Source organism: Triticum aestivum, chromosome 3B (assembly GCF_018294505.1).
Source record: "Triticum aestivum cultivar Chinese Spring chromosome 3B, IWGSC CS RefSeq v2.1, whole genome shotgun sequence".
NCBI classification, from domain to species: Eukaryota; Viridiplantae; Streptophyta; class Magnoliopsida; order Poales; family Poaceae; genus Triticum; species Triticum aestivum.
This window is the reverse complement of record NC_057801.1, coordinates 232,792,797-232,803,926: the sequence shown is the minus strand read 5'-3', so window position 1 is coordinate 232,803,926 and position 11,130 is coordinate 232,792,797.

Here is an 11,130-nt window from a genome sequence, read left to right as displayed (position 1 = left end):
ATATAACGCACTTTCAACTTCTTCACGAGGTGATAATTTTTGTTATGTTTTAAGGTTGATGTTCCCTTGTACTAACAATGCATGTGAGTATGAAGCCTTAATCCATGGTCTTCGGATGGCTAAAGAGATGAATCTAAGCCGGGTGAGGTGTTTTGGCAACTCAGACTTAGTGGCTCAGCAAGTGTCAGGATCTTGGGATTCAAAGGATCCACTCATGGCAGCTTATCGTCGAGAGGTTGATACTATTGTTGGTCATTTTAAAGGTTATCAAGTGGAGCATGTTGATCGCAGGAAAAATGAAGCTGCTGATGCTTTAAGCCGGCTAGGGTCTCAGCGTAAGCCGGTACCCCTAATGTTTTCATCAATGTTTTGCATAAACCATCAGTTAAGTTACCCCTCGAGCAGGATCTTGCAATTCCCGACCCGGAGGCACAATTGGTGGCGGCTCTCCATGTTATTCCTGATTGGATTGTTCCATATTTGGCTTATATGACCCGGGGTGAGTTACCTGCTGATGAAACTTTGGCCAGGAAAATAACCCGGAGGTCTAAGTCAATGACTACTGTCAAGGGTGAGCTACACAGATGCAGTGTTGCAGGGGTGTTTCAATGATGCATTTCTCCTGAGGAGAGCCGTGAAATTTTAAGGGAGATTCATGAAGGAGATTGCGGCCATCATGTCGGCTCTAGATATCTCATTACTAAAGCTTTTCGTCATGGGTTTTATTGGCTGACGGCTCATGCTGATGCGGAAGATCTGGTCAGTAAATGTGATGGCTGTCAGAAATTTTCGAGACGAGCTCGTGTGCCGGCTCAAGAATTAAGGATGATTCCAATTACTTGGCCATTCGCAGTCTGGGGGATGGATATAGTTGGGCCTTTTAAAAGGTCAAAGGACAAAAAGACCCATCTCCTGGTAGCTGTTGACAAGTTTACAAAGTGAGTCGAGGCTGAGCCGGTCAGCAAATGTGATGCAACAACAGCGGTTAAATTCGTAAAAAAGGTGATCTTTCATTTTGGATACCCTCATAGTATCATTACCGATAATGGTACTAATTTTTCTAAAGGTGCAATGGAAGAATTCTGTCAACAAGAGCATATCCGACTTGATGTGTCGTCTGTGGCTCACCCCCAGTCTAATGGTCAAGCTGAGAGAGCCAATCAAGAAACCTTGAGAGGTATCAAACCCTGGCTTATTGTCCTTTTGCAGAGGACGCTGGGTTGTTGGGTGGAAGAATTGCCCTCAGTGCTAGGGAGTATCAATACTACCCCCAACAGGTCTACGGGTTAGACGCCTTTCTTCATGGTTTATGGTGCGGAGGCGGTTCTCCCTAGTGACATCCGTCGCGACTCGCCCCATGTGGCGGATTATGTGGAAGCTGATAATGAGAAAGAATGTCAGGATGCTCTTGACCTTTTGGATGAGGAGTGTGACCTTGCGGCGGCTTGTTCAGTGAATTACCAGCAAGATTCGTGTCGTTATCACATCGCCAAGTTAAAACTAGGACCTTTCAAGAAGGAGATTTGGTGCTCCGGCTCATCCAGGATCAAATTGATATGCACAAGCTATCCCCATCTTGGGAAGGGCCATTTGTGATCAGCAAAAATTTGAATAACGGGTCATACTACCTTATCAATGTTCAAGACCACAAGGACTCATGCACGTCTGAGGAGGAGACCTGCCGGCCGTGGAATATTGCTCATCTTCGGCCTTATTACACTTGAGCCACCGACTCTTGTGATGTACATACTTTTACCAATGTATACATTATGATTGGTATAATAAAGATGGCATCCCTGATGATTCAGGGCCTCTGTCGTTTTATTTCTAAGAATCTGAGTCTTTATTGTCACTTCATAAGGTCACTTGGGGGCTTCCTGCTCATTGAGCATAGCTATGACTACCCTCTTGATCTGGCTTGTAAGCCTTGATTGCAAATTACTTGGGTGCTTCCCGCTCATTGAGCATAGCTATGACTACCCTTTTGATCCGGCTTGTACGCATTGATTGCAAATTACTTGGGGGCTTCCTGCTCATTAAGCATAGCTGTGACTACCCTACTGGTCTGTCTTGTACGCCTGGATCGAAATATTATTTGGGGGCTCCTTGTTAAATGAGCATAGATTTGTTGTCCCTTGTAAGAGGCTTGGAAGCCAGGTGTATTCACCAAAAATCTGGGTTATCCTGCCTTTGTATGCTTGCCACTCTGACCAGGTAATCCTGGAATGACTCGCCGTACTCTTGACAGTCAATCTTATAAAGACCCTGAAGTTGTCAAAGTTAAAACGACGATTGGTCATGTGAGGCCCGGCTTATAGGTTTGAATTAAGAAGTAACTTAGTGGCTGTGTGGCCCTTGAATAGCACTTGATATTGAGGCTTGCCAGCCATTGAATGCCTTGTTTTTTCTGGTTTATATTGACTTTGAATCTTTTTTGCAATTTTTGTTTGTACCATATTGATATATGGTTGAAAATTGATTAGAGCCATATTGCCTTGATCTTCATAGTATCCGGTGTTTTGCTAACCCGGCCTGGCTTTGGATGATTAGGTCGCCATTGTGTGATGATTATAGGCTTGGAGTTCTATACCCTTAAGTTTTTGGGATGTTACCCTTTGCTGCTTTGGGCGTTGTAAGCCGGCAATATGCATAAGTATCACATGTATGATATTTACTTTGTTGTGATTATATGAGGTTTTGACAAACCGGCCCTGATTATGGACGATAGTCACCACTGGATTTTATATGGGGCACTGTGACCCGCCCTGGGGTAACACCCAGGGCACATGTTATCTACTTATGTGCAGGAAAGATGATAACTATGGTTTGCATAATCTGATGATATTATAAAGCATAGGTGCCAGATCTTCAAACATCAGATCGGTGGTTCAAAAGTGTTATGCAAATCAACATGCATGATGGCATGGCAGATCATTATTTTCAAACTAACCTATTACAAGGCACTGGACGACCCAAAAGAATAAGTGTTTTGAGGCACAAAGCATCCCAACTGGCAGATGATAAGCCGGCCCTTGGATTAGTGATCTTGACCTTGGCGTGTAGAGGATTCCGGGTCATCTTGCACCGGTTCATATCCTTCTTCTTCACCCATTGACTAGAAGTCAGAGGTGGCCAAATTGATCCCAGTCAAAGTTTTGAACACAACTTGGTCATCAATAAGTGTTCATGGGTCAATATCAGGGGCAATGGTGTGCTTACAGATTGGCGGAATAAGCTCCTAGGCGTCGTGAACCAACGCCTTCACCTTCTTGTTATCAGTATCATAAACCGCCTGGTAATAAGATAGGTCCGTGTCTTCAGCCAGTTTGCTTGCTAATGGGCACATTTCCCTTGCTATTGCAGCAAAGTCATCAGCACTGAAGGGAGTCCTTCCCTCTTTTACACTTGGGAAGCCATTGGCCAAATCTTCTGGATCAAGATCTGCTTGACACACCTTTGCCCGGGTTAAGGCAGTGATGGCGCCGGCTCTAGCAGCTGATTGCTTCAGATCCTCAACCCATTGGGGCAGCACAGATAACTTTTCTAGCGTGTCTTTAATGGGGGTTGGTGGTTGCTTTTTATGAGAAACAACCAAAATAGCTCGTTGGACGCCAGTGTAAAATTGCTCTATAAGAGTATAGGAGGATAAGCCGGATGAATGCTTATTCAACTCCATTTATGCTAACAGATTGAGATAATGTTACTTACAAAGATAGCAGTGGTCATGGTGTGAATTTGATGCTTTAAGACGGAAAGCTCTTCAACCACCAGTTTAAGGGCCGCTTCTGCTTCCTGTGCTCTTTTCAACAGAGCTGCGTTCTCAGTTTCCCAGCTTGCCCTATCATCCTTGAAGTCCTTTTTCAACTTCTTCATCTCTTCCAAGGCGGTTGTCAGGTCTGATTTGGCCTTGGAAGTTTCAGATTGTTGAGACTTGATATTTTCTTGAAGATCAGCGACTTGGGATTCTTTCACATGGAGTTCAGCCTGTACTATGCAAACAATAGGCAACATTACAATCATCTTATTTAAAAAGTCCCAAGCACAATACAAGTATTTCACTTGGTACTTGGGGGCTAATGCATATTGCTCTTTCTGAAGACAATTCTGTGATAACCTGGCTATACTACTATGACTATAGCCGACTCATGGGGGATACATATTTGGATTTTAGTGACAAGTATGGTGATAAGTCCTGGCTTATCCATGCTGATTAAGCCGGCCCTTGGGGGCTACAGGTGCAAAGTTGTTCACTACTATCCGAAGTCTCGGCTTATCTTGATAGTTTAAGCCAGCCCTTGGGGGCTACAGGTGCAAAGTTGCTCACTACTATTCGAAGTACCAGCTTATCTTGACAGTTTAAGCCGGCCCTTGGGGGCTACTTGTTTTTATCTAAAAATCTATAAGGCTATCTAAAGTCTACATTACATTCATTTCTATCATATCCAGTAGACTTGGCGGCTGACAGAAGTACATTTATATGAAGAAGGCTGTAGCGTTTACCTCAAAGCGTTCCTTCATCAGGTTAACTAAGCTGGCTTCAAAGTCGCGGCTTGTGTGCAAATGATTCAAATACCTAGAGTGGATCTCTTGAGTGCTATATTGGGCATAGCTCTCTAAGTTCACCAACCATTTTCCTTTGTCAGCAGCAGATAATTCTTCTTTAGCACTGTGCTTTGACAAGATAGTGGGGTTGCCCGGTGCCGTATAACCAAGCCCAGTAATGATAACATCGGTAGCCCTTGCTTCAGTAGGCTTGATGGGACTTGGCGGCTTGATTATGGCCGGGTCAACATCCATATGATCCATGGTGACGTTGTGCTCTTCTCGTGGTGGCTCGTCAACTGTGGCCTCAGCAACTTGGAGGGAAGTTTCTGTTGACTGCTTCTCTGGTTCATTAAGGTTTCCAGTCGTTTTGGTCACCTTCAATTTTTTGCTGGGCTTTGCCATAGCTCTGAAAATGAAGCACAAGACAAGGTTATCACAACAATTGAGTACATGATGGAAAGCAGAGATTTAACATTCTTACCCAGGCATAGTCTTGAAGACTGGGACGTGAGTCCCCATTGAGTTGCCGGAGGAGGAATGAGATGTTCCCTAGTAATTTGAGTCTGAAGGATTAAGAGGTTGTCGAAAAATACCTACCTTGGGATAAGCTAAGTCGGAAATTGGTAAAACCTCTGGACGACGCTTGCGAGGAACTAGTGTGTTTGGTAAGTCGGAGGAAAGGATCCCGCCTCCGCTGTTCCGGGTTGTGCGGCGAGCTTCATGTTTGTACTTCTTCAAAATAAAGTTGGGATCCAAATAAGATAAAGGATGAGAAAACCTTACTTTCCATCTTGCTTGTTGAGTTTTCTGTTTTGGCAGAGGTTCTGAGCTGGAGGAAAGAACAATTACCTCTTCATCACCAGCACGGCTGGCTTCTGCGTTATCCTGATAATAGTCGTTGTCAATGAGATGTACAAAAAATGAGCCAAGAGAATCAAGTTCTAGCTCCGACTCATCATCATCATCATTGTCATCCAAGTTAAGTAACTCGGAGGGGTTGATCTTCTTTTTGGTAGGATTTTTGCCTTGTTCTTTGTTTGGGTCTTCTTGGCCGGCTTATCCTTCAGTTTATTCTTCCAAAAAGGAGAATCGGCCTGTGGAAGTCAGATGATTATAAGAGGACGGTTCAAATGAAAACATGATTCAACTGAAAAATTATGTGCAAAACTTACAGCTGGCGGATTGTTGAGAGTGCAGAAAGGATTAAGTCCAGTTTTGCTGCAATCTGCTAAGCTCTCGTTTAATAAAGTCTTGGTTGCATCATTGATATCTTCATTAGTCAATTTAATCTCGCAGTGGCATTGTGGATCTTTTAAGTCGCCGGTGTACTCGCACATTAAGCCGGGGCGGCAGCTTAAGGGTAGAAATCTCCAGGCAACCCAGCACTGGACTAGATCGATTCCGATCAAACCATAGGCCATCAAGGCCCGGATCTTTGAAAAAACGAGCATATGTTTCTTTCGTTCTGCTGTGGTGATGCATTCTGGAAGAGGAAGCCTGTTGCTAAGCCGGGTGGCATGATAACCCGGGAGAGAATTTTTACCTTCTGGAGATGTGTCTTGGCAATAAAACCAAGTTTGGTTCCAATCTTTGGGATGACTGGGCAGTCTGGCGGCTGGGAAAGTGGCTTTTTTCTGCCTTCGAATTGAAATGCGACCCAATTCTAGACTAGGGCCGTCTGTGAACTTGGTCTACCAGTTCAAGTAAAAAAAATCTCTGAATAATTCTACAGTGGGCCCCTGTTGAAGGTACACCTCACAGAACACTTGAAAGTTGCAGATGTTTGAGAAGGAATTTTACCCAATATCTTAAGGATGGAGCTGGAAAATGTGTAGCACGCCGCGGAAGAATTTTTAACCGGGCGGGGTAAACCCTCGGATCATATGATCAGTAAAAACAATTACTTCGCCTTCCTTGGGCTGAGGAGGATTTTCAGTACCTGGGACACTCAAGTGGATAACATCTTTTTTGGCTAAGACGTCTGTCTGCACAAAGTCGTTTAATTCCTCTTCGGTGACCCGGGAAGCTACCCAGTTGCAGGAAGTGATGGTCTTAGTCATTGTTGAGGATGAAGGTCTGAAAAGAAAATATTGCCGGTTTAAGATTATGTTGTTAAGCCGGCCATTGATCCAAAGGTAAGAACTATAAATAAGCAATGTGTTAAGCCGGAGGATAGTATTGAGTTATGCAGATATATCTATTGACAACTTAAAATGGGACTAATGGTATATGGCGGGTTACAGTTTTATCAGTTAAGCTGCCCGAACAGGTGTTGGTTTTCAGATCTATAAGTGAAAGATAGCTAAGTGTTGGACAAACAGTTTTCACAGATTGGTATTATAGTTTGGATCTGTGGCAGTTCAGAAAATGAAGAACATTTTAAACCCAAGGTGGCGCCAGCAGAATAGTTCAGGTGCTCAGAAGAGAGCTTCTATGGAGGAGAGGTATTCAGATATTAAAAACGAGTGCTAAAAGGTTGCCGTATCACTTCGGTAACGATTCAGATTCAACTACACAATCTAAGGAGGAACAAAGATGAACGGAGAAGAACTCTGATGAACTTGAGCAAACCCTAACGGCGATCTGTAGTGAGAAAAGAGGAGAACTTACTGGGACTGATGGACAGCGAAGGCGTGCCGCAGTGCTCTGGTTCATTCAGGTCGATGCAGCGGCCGAAGTTGAGGCAGTTCGAGAGGTCGACGGTGGAGGAGCTCGGGCGCGTGTGGAGTTGCGAGAAAGAGGATGAATATGAGGAGGCAAGGGGGGAATGAAAAGGACCCTTGTCCCTATTTATAAGGCAGTGGATAGATGGCATGTGTGGGAATCGAGGAGTCCGAAAAATGATTATGTGACAACACATATGCCTCCATTTTTGGGGGGTTCATTAAAGATGAAGATATATTGAGATTTGGGCCTCGTGCGATATTAATGCAAGATGACGTCATGGCGGGTTAACACAATTGTATGAGCTGACATCATGGCGGGTTATAACATTTCATAAAGATTGACAATGAAGGACTTTTTCTAAGTCAAGTACTGAAGATTGATATCAACAAGTTCACATCAACCTGGAGCCTAATGTTGGGGATAAAACTATTGGGTATAACCTTCCTAGGAGGGGCCATGTCATACCACTAGCAGTTCATAATGAGAAGGCCCAAGAAGATGTTGAAGATGGCGGTTCATGAAGCAAGGTTACTGAAGGCCCAAGACCTGGAGGTGACTTGAGGCCCACGGGCATAAACCGCCATATGATTAACTTGTATGCTAAGGAAAGTTTAGTTTGGTCATCGAGCCGGACACATTGTGTATGAGCCGTTCGGGACTCTGTAAGCCGCCGGGCATCAACTTGTATATATAAAGGGGTGACCCAGCAATGGGTTAGGGCAAGAAATAACAAGTCGAGAACTAGGTCAAGCGTATTCGCTCCCTGGTAATCAAAATCCAAGCAATACAACATAAAGCAGGAGTAGGCCTTTACCTCGTTGAGAGGGGCCGAACCTGGGTAAAACTCTCTGTGTACTTTGTGCCATTTAACCCCTTCAAGCTAACTACATTGCGATGGCTCCACACTTAAGTCCTCTTGCTAGTGCATCTGCCGCGTTAATTCCACGACACCAACCCCGTCACCCTTCATCATATTTTCTTAGGATTTTCAATTTTAGTTGTAATAAGATAGAGGATCACACTTGTCATGTTGGGAAACATGTTCATCTTCCGTTTAATAACTCCACCATCATTGCTTCTTTTCCTTTTTAGTTGATTCATAGTGATGTGAGGACCTCTTCAGTTCCTAGTAATTCGGGCTACTTATATTATCTGATTATACTTGATGATTATTCTCATTATGTGTGGACTTTTCCTTTGTGATGAAAGTCGGATGCACTTTCCACCTTGACGGCTTTTTACTCCTGTATCATCATGCAGTTTGGGTGTCCCATTCTTGCTCTTCAGACTGACAATGGAAAAGAGTTCGACACTCTTGCTTTCCGCAGTTTTTTGTCGCACCATGGCACAATTTTTTGTCTCACTTGCCCGTATACTTCACAGCAGAACGATCGAGCCAAACGCGTCCTTTGCACTCTGAATCACTTTGTTCGCATGCTCCTTGATGTCTACTATACAACCTTCTTCTTATAGACGTTGTTGGGCCTCCAAGTGCAGAGGTTTGTAGGACAATAGCAAATTTCCCTCAAGTGGATGACCTAAGGTTTATCAATCCGTGGGAGGCGTAGGATGAAGATGGTCTCTCTCAAACAACCCTGCAACCAAATAACAAAGAGTCTATTCTGTCCCGAACACACCCAATACAATGGCAAATTGTACAGATGCACCAGTTCAGCGAAGAGATGGTGATATAAGTGCAATATGGATGGTAGATATAGGTTTTTGTAATCTGAAAATATAAAAACAACAAGGTAGCAAGCGATAAAAGTGAGCGAAAACGGTATTGCAATGCTTAGAAACAAGGCCCAGGGTTCATACTTTCACTAGTTCAAGTTCTCTCAGCAATGATAACATAATTAGATCATACAACAATCCCTCAACATGCAACAAAGAGTCACTCCAAAGTCACTAATAGCGGAGAACAAACAAAGAGATTATTGTAGGGTAGGAAACCACCCCAAAGTTATTCTTTCCGATCAATCCATTGGGCTATTTATGAGTGTCACAAACAGCCATAGAGTTCATAGTAAAATAACACCTTAAGACACAAATCAACCAAAACCCTAATGTCACCTAGATACTCCAATGTCACCACAAGTATCTGCGAGTATGACTATACGATATGCATCACACAATCTCAGATTCATCTATTCAAGCCAACACAAAGAACTTCAAAGAGTGCCCCAAAGTTTCTACGGGAGAGTTAAGACGAAAATGTGTGCCAACCCCTATGCATAAGTTCACAAGGTCACTGAACCCGCAAGTTGATCACCAAAACATACATCAAGTGGATCACGTGAATATCCCATTGTCACCACAAATAAGCACATGCAAGACATACATCAAGTGTTCTCAAATCCTTAATGACTCAATCTGATAAGATAACTTCAAAGGGAAAACTCAATCCATTACAAGAAGGTAGAGGGGGAGAAACATCATATGATCCAACTATAATAGCAAGGCTTGTGATACATCCAGATCGTGCCATATCAAGAACACGAGAGAGAAAGATCAAACACATAGCTACTGGTACATACCCTCAGCCCCGAGGGTGAACTACTGCCTCGTAGTCATCAAGAGTGCCGGGATGATGAAGATGGCCACCGTGTGGTGGCTTGCCCCTCTGGCAGGGTGCCGGAACAGGGGCCCGATTGGTTTTTCGTGGCTACAAAGGCTTGCGGCGACGGAACTCCCGATCTAGGTTCTATTCTGAAAGTTTGGGGATATATAGGAGGTGTTGGCGTCGGGAACAAGTCAGGGGGGTCCACAAGGAAGCCACGAGGTAGGGGCGCGTCCAGAGGGGTAGGGCGTCACCATGGATCATATGGATGCTCCTTGGGCTTCTTCTGGTCCAAAAACAATCTTCGTGAATTTTTATGTCAATTGGACTCCGTTTGGTATTCCTTTTCTGTAAAACTCAAAAACAAGGAAAAAACAGAAACTTTCATTGGGCTCTGGGTTAATAGGTTAGTCCAAAAAACCATATAAAATAGCATATAAATGCATATAAAACATCCAAGATGGATAATATAATAGCATGGAACAATAAAAAATTATAGATACGTTGGAGACGTATCAAGCATCCCCAAGCTTAATTCCTGCTCGTCCTCGAGTAGGTAAATGATAAAAATAGAATTTTTGATGTGGAATGCTACCTAAAGTTTCAAAACATAAGTTTAATATTGACATAAAAACAGTAATACTTCAAGCATACTAACAAAGCAATCATGTCTTCTCAAAATAACATGGCCAAACAAAGCTATCCCTACAAAATCATATAGTCTAGCTATGCTCTATCTTCATCACACAAAATATTTAAATCATGCACAACTCCGATGACAAGCCAAGCAATTGTTTCAGACTTTTGATGTTCTCAAAAAAAAATTCAATCTTCACGCAATACATGAGCGTGAGCCATGGATATAGCACTAACGTGGAATGGAATATGATGGTTGTGGAGAAGACAAAAAGAAGGAGATAGTCTCACATCAACTAGGCGTATCAACGGGCTATGGAGATGCCCATCAATAGATATCAATGTGAGTGAGTAGGGATTGCCATGCAACGGATGTACTAGGGCTATAAGTTTATGAAAGCTAAAAAAATAAGTGTGTGTGCATCCAACTTGCTTGCTCATGAAGACCTAGGGCACTTGAGGAAGACTATCATTGGAATATACAAGCCAAGTTCTATAATGAAAAATTCCCACTAGTATATGAAAGTGACAACATAGGAGACTCTCTATCATGAAGATCATGGTGCTACTTGAAGCACAAGTGTGGTAAAAGGATAGTAGCATCGCACCTTCTTTCTTTTTCTCTCACTTTTTTGGCCTTCTCTTTTTTTTGGCCTCTTTTTTTGTCCGGAGTCTCATCCCGACTTGTGGGGGAATCATAGTGTCCATCATCCTTTCCTCAC